At 45.0% G+C, this 21,812-nt stretch overlaps 1 pseudogene; it reads right to left on the reverse strand.

Moving 5' to 3' along the window:
- Window positions 1-21,304, reverse strand: part of LOC132419058 (solute carrier family 25 member 3 pseudogene) — a 93,524-nt pseudogene extending 72,220 nt beyond the window's left edge.
- Window positions 21,305-21,812: the final 508 nt, after the last annotated feature.

Raw genomic sequence — 21,812 nt, forward strand, 5'->3', positions numbered from 1 at the left:
ATAATACATCAGCCTTACTGCATTTAATTTTACAGTATTTACCAAAAATGCCACTGGGATAATATCTCTCACTTTAAAGTATCTACTATGTGCAGGGCCTTACTCATCAACTCCACTATACACATGAGATAACTGAGGCTCAGAGAGTTTAAGTGTCTTGCCCAAAGTCCCAAAACTAGTAAGTCATTGAGTCAGTATTTGAAGCTAGATGACCCTGCAGCCCTGCTCTTGTCACCAGAGTTGAAGAGGAGTAGGAGATGAAGTTGGAGATAGGGTCCTTTCACATGAGCAGGGCACATCATTCTGTCTGCCCAAGCCAGAGGCATGGGCGTTGGGTCTTCACATCCTAGCCTGAGCGCCATTGCAAGTTAGCCACTGACTGCCCATCTGTTAGGCTCAGGGGACCCAAAGGTGAAGGGGCATGGCCCTGTCTTGGAACAACACTCTAGTTGTCTGGGAGACATGTGTAGACAGACAGCAGCAGCGCCTTAAGATCCAGGCTAGAAAGAAGGACAGTTAGGAGCTGTGACCTTAACCCTAGAGGCTGAGGTTGGCACCAGAGATAGCAATGCAGAAGCTGGGTCTGGAAGGATGGTGAGGAGTCAGCCAGTTGAAGAAGGAGGCTGGTGGGGGGAGGTAGGCCTGCCAGGCAGGGAACCTGCAGGAGGAGGGACCCAGGAAGTCAGAGGGGTAGAAAGGGAAGACCTAGGCTAGAGTGGTTGGCAGACACCAGATCACAGGGGGTCATGATGTATTGCCAAAGCCAGGGGTAGATTCCCCCCAGGGGGCTAGGGGAGCCCTGAAGGTCATGGATGGGGGAAGGAGGTCTGACTTGCAGAGATAACCCATTCAGAGAAGAGGGAGAACTAGAGGAGGGGGTGAGGCTGGGGGCAGGGTGCCCGGGAGGCTAGTGTAGGAACCAAGACCAAAGGTGACCGTGACCTGAACCAGCATGATAGAGAAGGTAGCCCATCAAGACCTGTTCAGAAGAGAGAATGGATAGCCTGTGGGAAGGGACACCCGGGGAGTTGCTGGTGGTACCAGCAGTTTAGCCCTGGAACACCGAGGTTGAAATTTCCCAGGGAGAGCTGGAGCCAGGGGACAGGGCTGTGGACAGAAAGCTCAGGAGAGGAGTGAGGGGTTGAACTGGAGGCTGGGTGGAGTGGGGAGAAGGACAGTTCTGAACATCCAGAAGTGCTGAGAAGCCAGCAGTGCTCAGTCACCCGGGTAGGCATGGACGAGGGAGACTCTTGGACTGTCCCTGGGTCTGGTTTGCCAGGAGGGTGCGGGGAAGGACTGGGGCACAGGTGTGCGGCTGGAGTCTGGGCCTGGTGAGGACGGAGCGTGGGGCCAGGACACATTCACAGACTATAAAATTTCCAGGATCTGAAGGAAGCCACAGACGAGGCTCATGTCATTAACTTCTCCAGACAGTAGCTGTTGGTGCCAGGATGACCCGCGTTCAACCTTAGGGGGCTCCACAGTTAACAGGGGCCAGACCCCAAAACAGCTGCTTTAAGCACAGCATTTGCTGCCCCTCTTTCTTCCTGCAAGAGGCTGGCTGTGTTGCTGGATCAGCAGGAGGAGCTCATCCAAGCAAGTGTCTCCCTGGGCGGCCGCACTTCAGGACATGCACGCCCAGGACCAAGTGGAGGACAGCAGGAGTGCTGGACCAGGAGCTCAGGGATATCACCCACACCTCTGCCACTGCCCTTGTTACTCTGCCCATGACTCAGGTGAGCACCAAGGTCCCTTCCGGCTCTTTGAAGCCATTAATGCCAACTGTGAAAGGAGAACACATCAAAGGAGAGAAAGTTTAAGAGAAGTGGTCATAGGGCAGATTGCAAGCTATCTCACAGGGCAAGTGAAGCTCACCCACGATGGAGTTTAGGTCCAAGTGCCAGGGCCTGGTTGGGAGTTTAAATACTGTTGGAGAGCTCAGGGAAAGGAGAATTCCCTGTGCACTCGGGAGGAGGGGAGGCCTCTCTCCCTAATGGCCATCTGTTTCTGTTCTCAGGGCAGTGTCTCAAATGTGTCACACTGGCCACCTTTTTAAAGATCTTAACAATAGACAAGTCCAGTAAATAGGACACCTGGAGTGTGCCAGGTGCCATGCTAGGTGCTGTACATGTGCACTTCTCAGCTTCAAAACCACCTCTGGAAGTGAGTACTATTATCCCCACTTTTCCTATGAGGAAATCGAGGCTTGGTTGGGTTAGGAAACCCGCCCGGGTGGCTGTGCTGGAATCTGAACGCACAGCTGCTGACCCCAGGTCTATCTGCCCACAGGGAGGCCCAGGGACCTTCAGTCTGTCCAGGCAGAAAAAAGGATCACTGCTATTGGTCCACAGAGTTTTCCGTGGACAACACGAGATGTTTAATTCACCCCGGCGGTCCAGGTAGGTACCCCCAAGGAATTTGCAATGTGAACAGCAACCTTAAAGAAGTTTTAGGAAGACTGATTTTATGGGGTTTAGACCCCTGGGAGAGGCAAGCCCCCTAAACAACCAGCGGCAGGGCCAGACTTGCAGCTGCTGAGAAACTGTTACCCTCTCACAGGAACACGACCCGGGAGCAGCTCCGTTGTGACAGCGTCTCTGTGGTCTGAGCACCACACATCTGCCTGCTGCTCCGCTGCTGACAACAGGATGTGACAGACCAGCCCGAGGGCGTGTGAGCGGTGGGGTCTGGGAGGAGAGCAGCGTGTGCTGTGAGGGCTCCTCTTCTCCTCCTGAGGCCCCCAGCGCCAGGTGTGGACTGTGCGGGCATCGCTCACTCCTAACGCAGCCTGGCAGGTGCTCTGCCGAGGGGAGGCAGGATGAGGCTCTGGTTGCAGCCCTGACTCATCTTTGTGGCAGGAGATTGATGAGCTGTTGGAGGGGGACTGCACGCGCTCTAGTTCACCGCCTTCAGGAAAGGATCAAGCTGGTGGAAACGAATTCAGTCATTCCGATTTAGGGAAACGCGTCTTGAGGCCTTTCCCTTCCTTTTTGGGTCACTCCTGGAGTCTTACATCTTCAATTGCTTTTTATTCAAAACAACTTTATTTCTAAAGCATTGGCCCATTGTCATTTGAGAAACTTTATTCAGAGTGGAGTTGAAGGAGCTGGTCGGGTACCTTCTAACCACAACTTGGGCCTGCAAAGACATGGTGTACTGTGCCCCACTGTATTGATACTTTGCTTTTAGAAGGATGGCTTTAATGTTCAGACACTATCTGACTGCCGTGCCCACTACAATTATGGATAATTATGATGTCTTGCTGAGAAATCACAGTGGAATATGGGCTCTGCAGAAGAAGACAAACTGACACACACGTTCTTGCCTGGTAGCTTCAGAATCTAAACAGTCGTATTTAGATTTCAGTCGTGGCGTGAAACGTGACAAATTCTCTCATGCTGTGTGTGTGTGTGTGTGTGTGTGTGTGTGTGTGTTTGGGGGTGGGGGGTGTCACTAAAAGTACTTCTAAAGAAAAAACCCTTTCCCAACAGTGCAAGTGGAGGTAATCAGTAATCTAAAAGGAAGTAAGAAATGAGGAAATAAAGGACTAAAATTTTAGGGTATTTTTAAGACTGAAAAGGAGGCTTTGTTTGTAACATACTCACAAAGAGAATGTCAATCTTTCAATAAAGGCTGCAATTACCAGAGTGACAGTCCTCTGGTTCTCATTCCTTAATACAGCAAATATTGATCACGTGCCACCATGTACAAGATTCCAAGCATGCCAATTTTGAAAAATAATAGAAATCCCTAAATGTCAAATTCTATTGCTATACATGTTACAATCACTCATTGATAAGACACATTTTTTTTTAAATTAGGACTATTAGATTTGTTAAGGTTAATATGCTTTTTTACTCAGTGACTCAGATCCTGGAACAGACCCTCATAAGGACAAACCGTTTTTAAAATATAGTGGAAGAATTCATCACATAGAATTAATCCTGGCATTCGATGTCCTAGTGCATTTCCAGAGTGGGCCACACACTCTTTTGAACCAGCGTTAAATAAGAGAGGGGTCCTGCATAAACAGATGGGGGCGAGAGCCTGGATAGACAAGGTGGATGAGGGAGCAGGTGGGCCTGGAAACAGAGCAAAACACAGGAAGGAGAGCAGGTTAGAGGAGCAAAGTGGGTCAGCCAGCTCATATGAGAGAGGCTCATCTCAGGTGAGGTTTACACGTAGCTTTCCAGAGCCTCTGCGGACAGTAACTGACTTCTGTCCAAATCCCACGGTGAGGCCTGACTTCCCACGGTGAGTTCCGTGGCTTCCTAGCTGTGTGTTAACTCAGTTTTTCATGTCTCAGTTTCTCATCTGTAAAATGGAGCCCTTTCCTATGGACCTGTTGTAAGGACTCAATGAGTTCATCCATGTAGACCAGGGGTCCCCAACGACCCGGGCCACGGACCGCGACCATTTGGCGCCTGTTAGGAACCGGGCCGCACAGCAGGAGGTGGGCAGTGGGCGAGCAAGCAAAGCTTCATCTGTCGCTCCCCATCGCTCGCGTTACGGCCTGAACCACCATCGCTCGCCTTACAGCTTGAACAAACCCCACGCCCAAACCGGCCGTGGAAAAATGGTCTTCCACGAAACCAGTCCCTGGTGCCAAAAATGCTGGGGACCACTGATCCAAAGGGCCTGACACAGTGTTCAGAAAGTGTTAGCCATTATTATTCAGAGGACTGAGTGGATATTTCATTGTTTGACCATCCAACCTCCAAATCTCTTCCTTTTGTGTGGGTCCTGGTGGCAGGCAGGGCTTACCCTGCACAAAGAAGGCGGAAGCTGGGCCTGGGGGGTAGCCAAATGCATGCCCCCCCCCGGAATCCTAGTCCTGAGGGAGCCAGACAAAGGTTCTGACCATGCTTAGAGATAACCTGCAGAGCTGGTGGCCTTGAGGAAGAGGTAGCTGGGCTGTGTGATGGGGCAGCCAGACTTTGCCTGTGGTGAGTTGGCATGACCCCGGCTGCCTAGCCTGCCTAGCTCCTGCCTACTATTCTTCCAATAAATACCTTTTCTGCTGAGTTAGCCAGAGGTCGTCCTGTGATTTGCAACCAAGAACTCTATGAGGAGCCATGCTCACCGGGGTTGTCAAACAACACGACCCCTACAGACTGGGGGAGGGAACACTGCCCTCTGCAATCCCCTCAGACTGTGGAAAGAAGCCAGCCCCCGAATCCACCAAAGAACCCGGGATGACCTCAGAGTTGCCCAGCAAGACCCCAGGGCAGAAATCCCACATAGGGAGATCTTGGCAGACTGCTCTGAAGGGCCGGAGCATCATGGCAGAACCCTTAGGAGGGCAAGAGTGGGATGAACCACGCACTGTACCTCTGCACTTGGAAATGGCAGGGGGCTGGGAGGCTGGGGTGTAGGGGAGAGGAACAAACATTTACTCAGGATCTAAACCGTGGCTTTTGGGCCTCTAATCCTTTATTACTGTGTTCCTGCCAACTGCTTCTTTGCAGGGAACATCAGAGTTTTCTGCAAGTGGGGCAAGGGTGTGTTTATCAGCTTGTTGCAAATTACATGGTAAACACCATCCCCCTGGTTGAGGCACTTACTGAGTCTCTTTGTTAGATTAATAAGATTACAACAATCTGGCCAGACTTTCAAGTGTTTATTTTCAAAACCTCATTTCAGAGGGTGGTAGTAACACAGTACCAGGCCTTTCTGAATTCTGCATGTTTCTGCTCTAAGCATTTATTTCTCCACATATGGGGCAGGAAAGGTCATTAATCCTCAACCTCTGACAATTTATAGTCAGTGCCCTATAGCCCATTTTTTGATCATGAACTTAATGCTTATTTTAACACCTCCATGGTGTCACCCTTGTCCCACAGACTTTAAAGGGCAGACAGTCCCTCAGTTTGTAACTATATATACATTGCAGCAAAATTGACTCAAAGCAAAATTCTGTAGCACAAACCCTATTTTCCCGTTGACTCATATTATTACATGAAGGATGTTGCAGCTTCTTGGCAAAAACACGCCACCTCCACCCTCAGGGCCATGAGGGAGAGTTCTGGGGGACCTGGGGGCACAGCTGGCATGGTGGCCGGGGCAGCTTTTCTTGCTGCACTGGGGAACGTCCCATCACGACTTACTGCGCAGCTCTGGGCCTTGTGTGCTGCAGGGACTGCGGGGGGATAGGGATGACTGAAAACCATGCCTGCCTTCACCGCAGTTCCCCGACACCCTAAGTGGTCTCACACTCCCGGCCCAGGTTGATCCAGTTCCCTCAGCCTGCCACACGCTTCCCCACCTCGTAACATCCATCCAGACCCAAGCACAGGGCTGCTCTTCTGTAACTCATCCCTGAGCTCTCAGCCTTCCCACATTCCGTAGTCATATTGGTCCCTGGGTTCCCCACCTGGTTTTAGATGTGACTGCCTTCCTGTCTGATTCTCTCATAAGGCCTGTACTCTTTGCGGGCATTTCAAATTCATCTTTATATCCTCCATGGTGAGCTTACAATGTACCAAATATTGGGAATTTACTTATTGTTAAATGAGTAAATGGATGAATGAATTAAAAGATGAATGAGTACATAAATGGAGACACAAATAGTAGACAAAAATGCACTAGTAGGCGATAAAAATAGTAATTAGCTTTATCTAAGGGCTTTTCAGTTTACAGAAATTTCATACTCATCAGCTTATATGATCGTCGTGGCAAATTAAAAAGGTAGTTACGGGACTTCCCTGGTGGTCCAGAGGTTAAGATTCCACGCTCCCAATGGAGGGGGCCAGGGGTCGATCCCTGGTCAGGGAACTAGATCCCAAGTGCCGCAACTAAGACCCAGCGCAGCCAAATAAATAAATATTTTAAAAAAGAAAAAAAAAAGGTAGTTACAATTGTTTGAATTACACAAAGAAGTTAAATTATAACAACAATAATAGCTCTAATGTCTGAGGACTGACTGTGTGTCAGTCACTCCAACAGCGTGCTCTGTTAATCCTAGAACCACTGTGCAAGGTAAACCATCATCTTTTACAGTTGGAGAAACTGAGTCTCAGAAACTTGTCTAAAGCCAGAGCCAGGATCGGAACCCACATCTTGGGACTCCAAAACCTGTTTAGTCTCTGAAACAATATTGGCAGACAGAGGATGGAGCCAATTCCAGCCAGCCAAAGTGTCCCTGAGCTAACTCTTGAAGGACTAGAGTGAAGATCAGTGAGGAATGGACAGCCCCGTCAGTGGGACTGACACGGGCAAAGGAAGGGGGGTAGAAGCAGGCAGGCCGGGCTTGGAGCCTGGGACCTGAGAGACAGTGTGAGGTGTGGGCAGTGGCGTGGGAACGATCAATGCCAAGGGCCAGGAGGGACCATGTCATAACAGGCCTCAGATGCTCTGGGGTAAGGTGCTTGGGCTTCATTTTCTGCCCAGTGGAACAGACGTGGGTGGGATGAATACTGCAGGGCCTTTGAAGTATTCTTCTATGTTAAGGAAGGAAGAAGCTAGAGGCAACAAGACCAGCCTATGGCAATAATTTGGACAAGCCATAAAGTAACCTTGCACACGTAGTGAAGTAGAAATAAAAGGGGGAAACAGATCTATGAGATGTTGAGAATATTTTCCATACCTCTCTCCTTCCCTGTTCTTAAGCCAAAGAAATTTGTCTGATGAAAATCTTCCCCATCTTTTTTTTTTTTTTTTTTTTTTTGCGGTACGCGGGCCTCTCACCGCTGTGGCCTCTCCCGTTATGGAGCACAGGCTACGGACGCGCAGGCTCAGTGGCCATGGCTCACGGGCCCAGCCTCTCCGCGGCATGTGGGATCCTCCCGGACCGGGGCACGAACCCGTGTCCCGTGTATCGGCAGGTGGACTCTCAACCACTGCCCCACCAGGGAAGCCCTTCCCCATCTTTTGCTGATTCAGGCCTCTGTGCTTCACACTTACTATTCCCTCTACCTCAAGTGCTCTTTCTTCTCCACACTCCCACCGACCTGGAGAACACCTATTCATCCTTCAAAATCTCGTTCAGATGTAACTCTTCCAAAAAATGTTTCCTTAGTACAAGACTGATGGAGTTAATGATCCCATTTTGTGCCACCTTTATACTTTGTACATAGTTCTGTTGGGGAATCAACGCCAATGTTGGTTTGTTTACACATATCTATCTTCCCTGACAGACAGTGAACTCAATGGTTGGGACTATTTTCATCTTTGTGTTCCTGTGCCTGGGGCAATGCCTGACAGACGCTAGGCACGATGTTGAATGAATGAATGCACACACGCATGCCTGAACGTATGAATGAGTAAATGAGTGAGTGAAGACATTATCTCCTCTCTCTTTTCCAGCCATTCGGATGTCCAACAGAATTAAGCTACACTTGTCTTTCTCTCTCTGATGAGGTACTTTGCTTTGAAAAATGCCTTTAATTTAGACTTTGTTTTTGTAAAATTAATGAGTGTCTCATTTGGCAAGTTTTAAACATTCAGACCAAGCAAAAAATGGTTGGGGGAAGGGAAAGGAAAGAAGAGGAGAGAGGGGAAAGTTGGTGGGGCCACTGGCCTGCAGTTGCAGTTTTCCCTGAGTATGATCAGGAAAAACAAAACACCCAGCCCTGGGCTTGTCTGTTAACAAGTGACCTCAGACAAAGGCTTTGCTTCGCCCCCTTCCATTAGCTCACAAGAGGAGCCAAAAGGAAAAGACTTTGAAAATGGTGAGAAACACCATAAAAGAGACATATTATTATTCTGCCTGGATGATAAAATACGGCCTTGTGAATGAAGTGCTGGATTCCCATGCTCACCCAAAGAAAAAGATGGTTTTAATGTTAAATGTATTCCTTTCACTTACTAAGACATCCATTAATTAGGGAGAAAACATTCTCCAAAATATAAACTTAAATCTGTTAATAAGCACAAATCTTCACAGAAAAGTAGGAAGTACATGGAGACGAGCAGCCTAACCTCTGACGGAAGCCATCTATGGCTTCAGAACAAGCATTTTTACTGACGGGAGGTGGCACGCTGTTGTGAAATGCTAAATTAAATACCGCTAAACATTATTATGCCTTCAAACCGTAGTTACAGGCTTCAATAAACACACTTTTATCACAAGAACACACACTCTAAAGCCAAAATAATTTGGTTTAATGTGCCAAAAATATGCTCGCCCCATACATTGTTAGAAAGAGCAGTAGGAAAAGAAATCTAAACTTTGCAGCTAATTCATTTGATGGCAGCCAACATCTCCTATCTCCCTTGGCAAGAGGGCCATTTTCTATGTTGTATTTTGCACACAGAAATCTGCATAGAGTGATTTGCATACCAAAAACACACTTGTGAAAGAAACTGTTTGCCTAGGGGCCGGGGAGACATGGGGTTGCCGGCGGCGTAGGCTTCTATACTCACAACAGACTAGACTACTTGCTTTTCATTTCCCTATGCACTGCATTTCCCACAAAGGGTTATGTACTTTATGATGCATTAAAAATTAAAGCAAATGAATCCTGTATATAACCAAGAACAACCACAACAACAATACAACACAACACAGGCTGAATCTTTCCATGTTAACTGCCTTCCTTTACTAAGGGACTGGTAAAATAATAAGTGCTGTAATATACTGAGCTTTTATTTTATACCATGTGTTTTACATGATTTATTGCTAATTCTCACAATCAGTCTTCAAGGTAGGTGCTGTGGTTCCCCATTTTCCATATGAGGAAACTATGACTTGGGGAGGTAAGATAACCTGTCAAAGCCATGAAAAGCCAGTGGTGAAGCCAGGCTTGGAAGCCTGGTCTGATTGCTCCACCCTTTCCTGCCACCCCGCCCTCCACTGTCTCTTTTTCTCCAGTTTTGCCAAGACCATTGTTCCATTTCCGAGGGCCGAGTCTGGGGGTCTGAGGTGGTGGGGACTCATGCAGAGAAAGGTGTACCACTCAGTTTCCTGCCATTGTTTCTGACTGGAGCCTGGAAGCAGGACAGCCAGTCTCAAGGCTCAGTGAAGGTGGCCAAAAGCTAGCTCAGTGACAGACACGGGGTGAATGGGCAATGGCCTGTGATTCAGAGGATGTGTTGGGGGAGAGACAGATTGGTGGCTGCACAAAGAAGGTACATGGTAGTTGAGATGCAATGGAACCCTCCCTCTCGGTGCCCATGCGCTATCACCAATCCAGGGCCAGTCCAGCTGTATTCTTGGAAACACAAATGGTTTTGTGTCTGCTTAATTATAATGCTACTTACAGAGAATTTATCAGCAGCAAATTGGATGCTTGGTGTATTTCTTTTTTTTTTTCACATCTTTATTGGAGTATAATTGCTTCACAGTGGTGTGTTAGTTTCTGCTTTATAACAAAGTGAATCAGCTATACATATACATATATCCCCATATCACCTCCCTCTTGCGTCTTCCCACTAGCTATTTTACCTTTGGTAGTGTATATGTGTCCATGCCACTCTCTCACTTCGTCTCAGCTTACCCTTCCCCCCACCCCGTGTCCTCAAGTCCATTCTCTACATCTGCATCTTTATTCCTGTCCTGCCCCTAGGTTCTTCATAACTTTTTTTTTTTTTTGGCTTGGTGTATTTCTTAAGGAAAAAAAATTGGTAGTGGCTCTTTGAAATTTGTTCATCTGATGAATCCTTTGCGTTTTTCTGGTACGCAGCATTTGAAAGAAATTGCCCATTTCTGGAAAGTCAGTGGGGAGAAAAGTGCAGAAAGAAAAGACTGAGGGTGACTACAAAAAAGGTTTACAAACATTTGCTTTCTTTTAAGATGCTTCTTTGTGTGTTTCTTCTCACCTGGTTTCTCTTTTACAGAGCACGATAGCAAACTTTAGATCTAATCATATCTCATTATCCATGGACCGCCATTGTCCAGACTCCTGGTTTTGAGACTTCATTATGGATTAGTCGCTGTTAGAAAGGAGTTTTTCTGACACTTTCAGTAATAAATCCCTTGTGATATGATCTATAGTAGCTCTGTCTCAGAGCAATTTCCAAGCTAAAGGAAGTAATGTGACAACAAGACTGTTCTGGGGGCAGGCAAATCTGGTTTGAATCCTGGTTTGGTCACTATGGTTTACCTTACTTTGAGCCTCAGTTGCCTCCTTTGCGAAAAAAGGAAAAGAATATAAGGGCAAACCCTGGTTGCCTACCCAACAGCCATTTACCTCCTCTTCCTTGCTAACGACAACGACAACAGAAAATCTTGGATTTGCTCAGGACTCCATGTGCCTAATCCCCGCAGATGTGTCACATTGATCTAAGTCCTCCGTTCTTGTTGTCAATGATTGGTTTATAGGGGCTACGGGAAAGCATGTGACCTAATTCTGGCCTATGAGGCCAAAGGGGAAGTCAGCCAGAAGCTTGTGAGAAAGATTTTTCTCTCTGATAAGAGAGACACGTGAAGAGAAAGCCCATCTGCCTTTGCCTTCCTTGCTTCCTGATCTGGATGCTGTTGCGGAGATGTGATGTTTGCTATGGTGGCAGCCATCTCTTGAACACAAGGGGAAACATCACGGACACACTACAGACGGCAGAGAAGAAGGACCGAGAGCGCCTAGGTCCCTGGGGACAACACTGATCTACTGAACCAACCTTGGTCCGCCTGTCTCCAGATTTCTTGTTAAAAATCAATGTCTTTATGGTTTAACCTGTTGTGTAATAGATTTTGTGTTGTTTGCAGCCAAACAAACAAAAAAAATCCTAACTTATACAAGTAACAAACTCACAAAATTTTTGTAAATAAATGATACACTGTATGTAAAGTTCTTAGCACAACGCTTGGTACGGTAAATGGTTGCTATAAATATTAGTAACAGCATTTATCAGATATAGGTAACGATCTAAAAAAGCAAAAGTTTCAAAATACAACACAGATGAATAAGATGGATGATAACTGATTTAGTGCAACCAAAAAGCTTTATATTCTTGGTAAGGGTCGGGGGAGACATTAAGGTATGAGAAAATGATTACAGTGACAAATCCTCACATCCGGCAGTAGGATGTAACTACAGCCAGAATTCGAGCACTACTGGAGATGAAGGGACCGTGGTTCTTTGCCAGGTTTCCATCCATCCTCTTAAAAACAGACAATCACCCTGTCAGCAGCTCTGATTCCTGCCTGAAGCCTGACAATTATGTGTATTTGTGACAATTACGTGAATTAACCAGCCTTGCAAAGGGGCAGAGTTCTTTCAACTCACAGAATCTCTTTCCAGAATACCAATTTTTACTAGTATTTTCTGAAAACATGTTTTATGTCTTTATGGCAGGAAAGATAGAAATACTGATATACATATATTAAAAATATAATAATTTAGAAATATCATTTCCTTAGAAATAGCCTACCATTTTGGAGCACTGTGGTAACTCACAGGACTACCTATAGTTTAGGCATGAAATCACCAATTTTTGAAACAACCTACTAGAACACAAAGTAAAAATACAGTAAAATAACATGCGAAAGTACCTAGCTAACAGAGGTAATATCATACAGTAGATACTCAATAAATAGTCTTAGAGTAAACCAGATATTTTCCTTCTCTCTATGTTTTAGTAGAGGCAAATGACAAGATTTCAAACTAACACTGAGGATTAAACACACGCACACGCATGCTCACATCCATGTCCCTTTATGTCTAGAGTCTGTGTACATCCATCCACAAAAGCCCTACGCCTGCTCTAGCTATTCAACAAGCATTGATTTTCATAGCTGATGGCCCATGAGGCTTTACAAAGCTTTGTGCAGAAGCTTTACAAAAAATTATTTGCAAAATAATCCCTAAATTATTAATCATATTCAGTACATTATAAAAGAGAAATTAATCAAGGATTATAAACAAAAGGGGATTTTAAACCACCAATTCCCGAATGTTTCTGGTTAACTGAGGTTTTCTTGGACACTATACACACACCTGCTTTTCTCAGAATCCATCTGTTCCCCTTTCTTCCTTACAATAGAGGGCAAAATTGTTGGTGCTCAACACCTTACATTGTGAGATGATTCTCCAAAATTAATCATCTCTGCGTCCCTAGAAACCAAGAGATTTTTCATTCCCTAGAGGCAATTTCCAGCCTTCACAACATGGTGGATTTTTTCCTACTCATTTATATGGAATTTAACACGTCACAGCAGTTTACATTTGGAGCTGTAGTCTTCACTTGATTGAGGAAGATAGAGGTAAGGGCTGTCCTTTAAGGAAGAAATAGATATTTAAGGTGCATTTTATAGTCTCATGATATTTTTATAACAGCTTTATTGAGATATAATTCACATACCATGAAATCCACCCTTTTAAAGTGTGTAACTCAACAGCTTTTACTATACTCACAAAATAGCGCAGCCATCACCACTAATTCCACAACACTTGCATCGCTCCAAAAAGAAATCCCGTACCCATTATCAGTCACTCTCATTCCTCCCTTCCATCCCTCAACTCCCACTCCAGCCCCTGGCAACCACTAATCTACTTTCTATGGGTTTGCCTAATCTGGACATTTCATATGAATGGAATCATACAACGTGTGGCTGTGTCTAGCTTCTTAGCATAATGATTTCAAGGTTCACCCATGTTGTAGCACGTATTTTCTTCCTTCGCTTCTTTTTATGGCAAATGGTACTTTATTCTCTTTTTATGGTGCCAATATTTCATTGTATGGATATACAACATTTTTATCCATTCATCAGTTGATGGACATTTGGGTTGTTTCCACTTTGGGGCTATTATGCATAAAGCATCACATGAGAGCTTTTTTTATGGAGATGAGATTCATTTAACACACAACCATTTAAAAGTATACGATTAAGTGGCATTTAATTTTTCACAATGTCCAACCACCACTTTTCTCCACTTTCAAAACTCTTTTATCACCCAGGGGAAAATACTTCATATCCATTAAACAAGCACTTTCCATTCCCTTCACCCCGGCCCCAGGTAATCACTAATCTGCTTTCTGTTTCTATGGACTTGCCTATTTTGACATATTATATAAAAGGAATCATACAATATGTGACCTTTGGTGTCTGGCTTCTTTCCTATCCAAGTTGTAGCATGTATCAGTACTTCGTTCCTTTTTATGGTTGAGTAATGTTCCATTGCCTGCATATATCATAATCTGTTTATCTCTTCAACCACTGATGGACGTCTGGGTTGTTTCCACCTTTTGGCTTCTCATGGTATTTTAACATTTCACTTGTCATCACCCTAGTCCAGGGTACCATTCTCTCACCTGGATTGCAGCAAGAACATTTTTTTTAAATTAATTAATTTATTTTTGGCTGTGTTGGGTCTTTGTTGCTGTGCATGGGCTTTCACTAGTTGTTGCGAGTGGGCGCTACTTTTCCTTGCGGTGCACGGGCTTCTTATTGCTGTGGCTTCTCTTGCTGCGGAGCGCAGGCTCTAGGCATGTGGGCTTCAGTAGTTGTGGCACGCAGGCTCAGTAGTTGTGGCTCGTGGGCTCTAGAGCGCAGGCTCAGTAGTTGAGGTGCACAGGCTTAGTTGCTCCGCGGCATGTGGGATCTTCCCGAACCAGGGCTTGAACCCACGTCCCCCGCACTGGCAGGCGGACTCCTAACCACTGGGCCACCAGGGAAGTCCCCAGCAAGAACATTTTAACTAACCTCTCTCCCTCTGCTCCATTTCTCTCCAGACAGCAAATTGAAGGTCATTTCATGCTCATAGTCCTTCGGGGGTTTTCCAATGGCTCTAAGAACACTCTAAGTTCGAATCTTCAACAAGAACTACAGAGCTTGCAGCGAATGTCTTCCTGTCTACTTTTCCTATTTCACTTCACATCACGCTGTCTGCAACTGAAGGGCTCCAGCCAAAGTGAAGTCTTAGTTTCTCAAAACCATCAGTCCTTCTCTTTCTTCAGGGGAAATGCACATACTGTGCTGTGTATCTTCTCTTTGCTGGTCTACCTCCTACTTATCCTCTAGGTATCACCTCAAATGCCACTTAGATGTACAATCTTACAACACCCTACACTTCTTTGCAGCATTTGCACAATTGTAAATTTTTTTCCACTAGACTTTAAGCTCCACAAGGGCAAAGACCGTGTGTTGTGCTCCTCATGAGAACTCTTCTGCCTAGAACAATGGTTGGCACATGGTAGATGTTGATCAACAGTGTTATAGACTGGGGTATGGGCAGAATTAGCAAATTGCCTCTAAAATTTTGGATACTCTGTAACTGAAGGTCTCAAAATATGCTAACTAAAATGGACACACATACAAACAAATCTTAGTTATAATTACATTGTTAGCATCCTCTCTACTCACTGACCCATCCAAATAATAGCATTCAGGAAAACAAGACAAAGCTTTATAAATAATACTAAAATTTAAATTTCCTTTCAAATAGTTCTTTGCTCATGATTTAAAAAATAATTGATCTTTAAGACCACATAAAACAAGCATACTTTAATTGAATGGTTGCCTATCAAAATGTGATCTTCAGAAAATTATTCTTGCCTTTGAAAGGATCTGAAGAAAAACTTTCTAAAGACACACTTGTACAGCAAGGAAAAATCCTCAGAACATTAATACTTTGATTCTCTCCAGTCTGCATCAGTGTGGTTTAACATGTAAATATGGCCTTTGTTTTTCAAGATTTTACCTATTCTCTTTATTCACTTCTCAAAAGACAGATCAATGGACGAGATTACAGCTCCCTATCATGAAATTAATCTCAAATACTTGAAAAAGCTACTTTTAATCACCACCTGGGGGAAAAGATAAATAGCCCAAGCTAGCTTTTTTAGCTGTAGGAACTAAAGCTTAGAGGAAAAAATTAGAGAATGTGATAGGGTAAAGCCTCTTGTTGAAACTGCAGTACCACAAATTTTTTAAAAATTAAAATCACTGTTTTTATGATCATCAGTCCCTTCAAGTTAGGGATGAGGCACTGACCTCGTGCCGGAAATAATTTAAATATTAAATTAAATGTATTTAAGTAGTTTGCAGTTTGATCACTTCTAAGTTATTACACAATAGGTTTTTCACAATTGAGACACATTACAAACTTCCCATTAGTGCAAAATTAGTAAAGTTTTATAGTATATACAAATAGAAGATTTGAAAAATATAGTTTTTGAGGTATTAGAAAAAGCAATTTATGAAAAGTATAGTCATTGGTTATGTCAAGGTGCTGAGCTAGAGTGATGAAGAAAATGTGGACTCTGATTCAGACTGTATCAATTATTAGCTTTATGAGCAAGTTACCTAGCTTCTGAGTCTGTTTCTTTACATATAAAATGGACTACTTCAAAGATTGAGATTGCATGAAAACGAATATAAAATGTCTAACAATACCAGACATAATCTATGGCTTTTCTAATTCTAACAGATATGCACGATTTCACAGAGTGGTAATTACAGACAAGGTAAAATACTGAATAGAAGTTTAAATTGTTCCAAAGGAATACTAACTAGAAAAAAACACCTCATGACTCTGAACTCACATTATCTTTCTTAAATTATGTTTTATTCTTTATTGTTAGCTACCATGGTCCCTATTTATTCAGATATTTGTAAACTACCATGAACAAAAAAAGGCAAATAGAAATCTAGGGACTGGGACTTCCCTGGTGGCGCACTGGTTAAGAATCTGCCTGCCAATGCAGGGGACATGGGTTCGAGCCCTGGTCCGGGAAGATCCCACATGCCGCGGAGCAGCTAAGCCCATGTGCCACAACTACTGAGCCTGCATGCCACCTACTGAAGCCCGCGCGCCTAGAGCCGGTGCTCCACAACAAGGGCAGCAAGAGAAGCCACCGCAATGAGAAGCCTGCGCACCACAACAAAGGGTAGCCCCCACTCGCCACAACTAGAGAAAGCCCGTGCGTAGCAATGAAGACCCAACACAGCCAAAAGTAAATAAATAAATTAATTTAAAAAAAAAAAGAAATCTAGGGACTGAATATGAAAACTGCTGACCCAAACTAAGTAAACCCATCCTCTCAACCATGTCCATAACAGTAAGAATCATGCCAAACAGTTCTCCTTAGATTATACTTGTCTAAACATACACATTGTATATTACAGAAATTATCTGGTGTTGTCAACAGAACAATCATGAAATACCACAGACCAGAATACTCGGTCTCCCACTTTCTTAAAACTCCATAGATTTTGTAGCAATTCCTTAAATTACATTACATTAGAAAGCAATTTACTTAATAAATTATTGACCAACGAAACTTCCTACAAACATTTTACACTAGTCAAAAATATATGTTTTAAAACTTTGCAAAAATGAAACTGCACAATTTATTTCCTCAAAAGTTATCATTCTCCTTCCTTGAGAACTTTTCTTTTCCACAAACCTGGACACTAACTTCCTAGGGAAAGTGAAAGTGTCTTAAAAATACATAATGACCTGTCTCCTGCATCCTCCCTAACAAAATAGGAGCGCTAAATATAAATTTCATTGCATCTCATTCACAAGTTCTGACTTTTTTCCTCCAAGCTCTTTATTATCCAGTCAAGACGTTCAAACATACTTAGACACTTTTTTTCTGTTAACCACTAAACGGTTTACTATTACATAGTTAAAACATTAACATATCCTAAGTTTGTGGGTTTTTTTTTTTTTTTTGCTGTAAGCGGGCCTCTCGCTGTCGTGGCCTTTCCCGTTGCGGAGCACAGGCTCCGGACGTGCAGGCTTAGTGGTCATGGCTCACGGGCCCAGCTGCTCCGCGGCATGTGGGATGCTCCCGGACCGGGGCACGAACCCGCGTCCCCTACATCGGCAAGCAGACTCTCAACCACTGCGCCACCAGGGAAGCCCAAGTTTGTGGTTTTTAATACAAGTTGTTAGGGCAATTGTGTAACATTTTGGTAAATCATATCAAATATAACATTGAAGTTTATTTCTTATTCACATTCTACAAACATCTCTAATTCACAGAATTTCACTAATTTTATAGTTTCCCCAGTCAGAGATGTGAAGGCTACAGAAAACTGAAAACGTGCCTTATAACTTCAATAAATTTTATGAACCTCAACCACTGTAAAGATCAATGAAATATCTACCACATTAAATGAATGACATTTGTTACATTAAAAGTGAGATTTTTTTCCTTTCAAAATTACAAAAACCATTCTTTAATATTTAACCAAAATTTGTTGGAATTTGTAGGGGTGTGTGTGTGTGTGTGTGTGTGTGTGTGTGTGTGTGTGTTTAAATGTCAGGGTGGTATGATTTTCTTCGCATGTATGGCTGTTGAAAGCTGAGTTGTACAAAAGAAATCTTTAGAGAACAGAGACTTTTCTTTACATATTCCCAGAGCCTGCCCTTCATCTCCTTTTGGTTTTCCACATTGATCCAATTGTAGCACTTCCTGGAGCGAGCTAGGTTCTAATCAGCAACATCAGGAAGAGAATAGGACAAAGCCAAATGAGAAAATGCAGATTTCATGTCATGCTCTTTGAAAACAGTGAATGCTTTCTGAGCTATCAGGCAATGTAAGTCACAATTTAACGTTTAATAATTTTTACCTGTAATGGACATGAGCAGGAAATACGGAATGGGTCCTTTGTCTATTCAATAGGTGCACGATTTCTACTGAGATGAGCACCATGTAGCAGAATTTTACTTTGCTCTCTGTCCCACATAGTTGTGCTGACCTTAAAACCTCATTAGTAGGCTATTCAGGAGTGATGCTTGGATAATCTCCACCGAATGGTGAATCAAAGAAGATGCAATCTAGAGGCACGAAATCACCTAACGTTACTTCCTGTTAAGAATTTTTTCCTTATGATTGTGGAAAAGCTATTGAGTTAAAGCAACCATGCCGACTCCCCAAAGATAATGGTTCAAACCGCCAAAAGAAACGGTTGCAATTCTATTGGACTGCAAGAAAGAAGGAATCAATCGCTTAAAGAAAAGTCGGTCTGCACGTTAAGTCACCTCTCCACAAACGTTAACATCCTACACACTAGTGTTGTTTGAATGCAATCCCGCACCGAATCGAAATACTGGCCAACAGTGGCCACAGGAGTCGTCCAATCCACGCCTACTTCGCTTCTTTAGGGATTCGGGTGTTCGAGGGACCGGAGGGCGAGGCAGCTTGAAACAGACCTTGACCGAGTCACAGATGAACCACTGCAGCGCGGTCAGGGTGCCGATCATGATGATCCGGGCGAACAGGCCCTTCAACACGGCCCCGAAGCCCAGGTTGCGAAGAACCTCAAACGCCGTGCTGCTGCCTTTCTCCTTGTTCAGAACGGACATGACGGAATCGGCCGGGTGGGACACGACGGCGCAGAAGACGCCAGCTACGTAGCCGGCCGCGAAGGTCATGGCCAGCTGCTTAGCTCTGGTGTACTGGCTCTGCGGCTTGGGCACCACGTACTTGGAGAGCGCCTCGACGGTGTGCTCGAAGCAGGCGAACTTCATCATGGTGTAGGGGATCTGCCGCATCCAGCGCGGCGCCACCCCTTTGTAGAAGGCCCACCGGCCCTCCTCACCGTACATCCTGGGGGCCGCGGCCTGAGGCGGCCAGGTACAGGCTGCTTCTCCACTCGTGGCCCTTCTCCTGGCCCAGGAGCTGCGCGTAGCGGATCTATACGGAAGACCTCGTATGGGCCGAACTTGAAGAGGCCCTGCAGGGAGTAGCTCAGGAAGGTCGGGGCCCAGCCTCGGGCCAGGCCGCGCAGCCCGTCGTTCCGCACCGTCACGCCGAAGCCGCTCAGGATGCCCTTGTACTCGCCGGGGTCCACCTGCATGCGGCACTTTACCAGGTCCAGGGGCACAATGGCCGTGTGCGTCAGCCCGCAGCTCAGCATCCCGCCCAGGCCGCACAGCTGCAGGTACTTCGTGGAGCTGTACTCATAGCTGGGTTCCTCCACAGCCGCCGCCCAGGACCTGCCCTGGAGTCGGCCCGCGCTTCTCACCTGCAGGGTTCGGTAAATGCCAGCGTCACACGTGGCCGAGCTCGGTCTACTCACACCCTCCCCTCAGCCGGAGCTCCTTCCTCCCTCAGGGGCCCCGGTGCATTGCGCATGCATCTGAGTTTACCCCCGAGATCCCGCCAACCCAAAGGTCAGGGTGAGGGACAGGCCGGCCGGCGCCCACAGGGCTTCAGTCGTGCTCTACCTAAACCCGTAACAACCTCTACCATCGGCTGGGCTGCTTTGGGGTTGCAATCCCACTCCTGAAATTTTAAGTAGGGGCATCGCCCCGCCCCTCACCTCCAGGACCGCTCTTCGCCCCGCCCTCATGCCTTCAGGCGAATGGGCTTCTGATAACGGCAGGAATCCCGCCCTTCAGCCCTTCTTAGCCAATGGTCAGTGGTCCCTAGGTCTCACTTTCGCTGGTGGGTAAGGCTTTCCGTGCCCAGAGTGGCTTCTGTCCGGCTCAGCCGCTTAGTCTAATACAAAGATGCTAAAAAAGTATTTCAACAAGTACAAACATGAGTAAACACATGAATAGGTAAGTAAATAGATAAGGAGGTGAGTGAGAGGGCGAAGAGTCGCCATGCACCGTTGCCTTCCTGAAAGGCTTGTCTGGAGTCCTCACTCAACTGCCCGCTTATGGTAATGGTCATCTCCATGGCCACAGAGTGTTCTATGGAGGGAATGGGCAGAGAGAACCAGGAACCTGGTGTTGGAGGCCCAGTCCCTCAGCTTCCGGCCTTACCTAACATTCTTTTGCAGATGGGAAGGATATCTCCCTCCAACACCCACACTCCACTCTTGTTTCCCTCCAAGAGTTGTGAAGGTTTAGGAAACATGGAAGTTCTCACTAAATTGAGAGAGGGTGCTGATTATTTTCATTCACTAGGTATTTTTTTCATTGACTACTGAATCCCTGCCATGATTCTGGAGTTTACGAAAGTCAGAAATCCTCTCTCCTCTTAGGGAGCTTGCAGTCTCATTGGCCTGGAAAATGAGAACTAAATGACTCCACGTGTAAATAAGTAGCATATATTCATTCATTCACTCACTGTGTGCTGGCCCCTATGCAGGATTAGGGGTTTAGCAAAGAGCCAGACATATTTTTGCTTACGTCTAAACAAGGAGATTAAAAATTGGTATTGTGTGATAAGTATTATGACAGGAGTTTGAATAAAGTTCTGGATGAACAATGAGGGGCAACTAATTCTGCCTGATGAATTTAAGAAGACTTCTCAGAGGTCTTGAAGGATGAGTAGGAGTCAGTTATATAAAGAAAAATGGAAAGATAATTCCAGGTTAGGGGAAACATGAGTGCATGACCCACTGAGGAGAGGTGAGTAATTTGGCATGGTGGAAACCAGCAAGGGTTGAGTCTGAAAAAAATAGAATTGGGTCAAATTAGGGAACGCCTTAATACCTGTTCAGGACTTTGACTTTTATCATGTAGGGAGGCCAGTGTTTCTCAGAAGTGTGATCCATAGACCACCTCCATCAGAATCATCTGGAGAATTTTATTTAAAATCCCTGATCACACCCTAGACCCTCGGAATGAGAATCTGAGAGTAGGACTATGCAATTTTAATAAGCTCCCTTGGGTGGATTCTTCATGAAACTTCACTAAAGTTTGAAAGCCACAGAATGTGGATGATGGGAGGTCAAGAATTTTTTAAGGTTCTCTGATTAGTAATTCAACACATATCCTGGATGTGTATACAACTCTGAAAATTCATCAAGCTGTACTTTGAAGATTAGTGCTCATTACACACTTTATACATGTTATATCATAATTATTTTTTAAAAAATTGGCTGGTATAAAATTCTAACCACAAACTAGGGATGATGGCCAGAGGGAAAGCAGAGGCAGATACAAGACTTCTCAATCAACAAGTCTTACTGAGCTCGTTTCCTTATTGTAGCATTTTTTAAAAAAATTAGTTTATTAATTTATTTA

Source organism: Delphinus delphis, chromosome 1 (genome assembly GCF_949987515.2).
Source record: "Delphinus delphis chromosome 1, mDelDel1.2, whole genome shotgun sequence".
Classification (NCBI taxonomy): domain Eukaryota; kingdom Metazoa; phylum Chordata; class Mammalia; order Artiodactyla; family Delphinidae; genus Delphinus; species Delphinus delphis.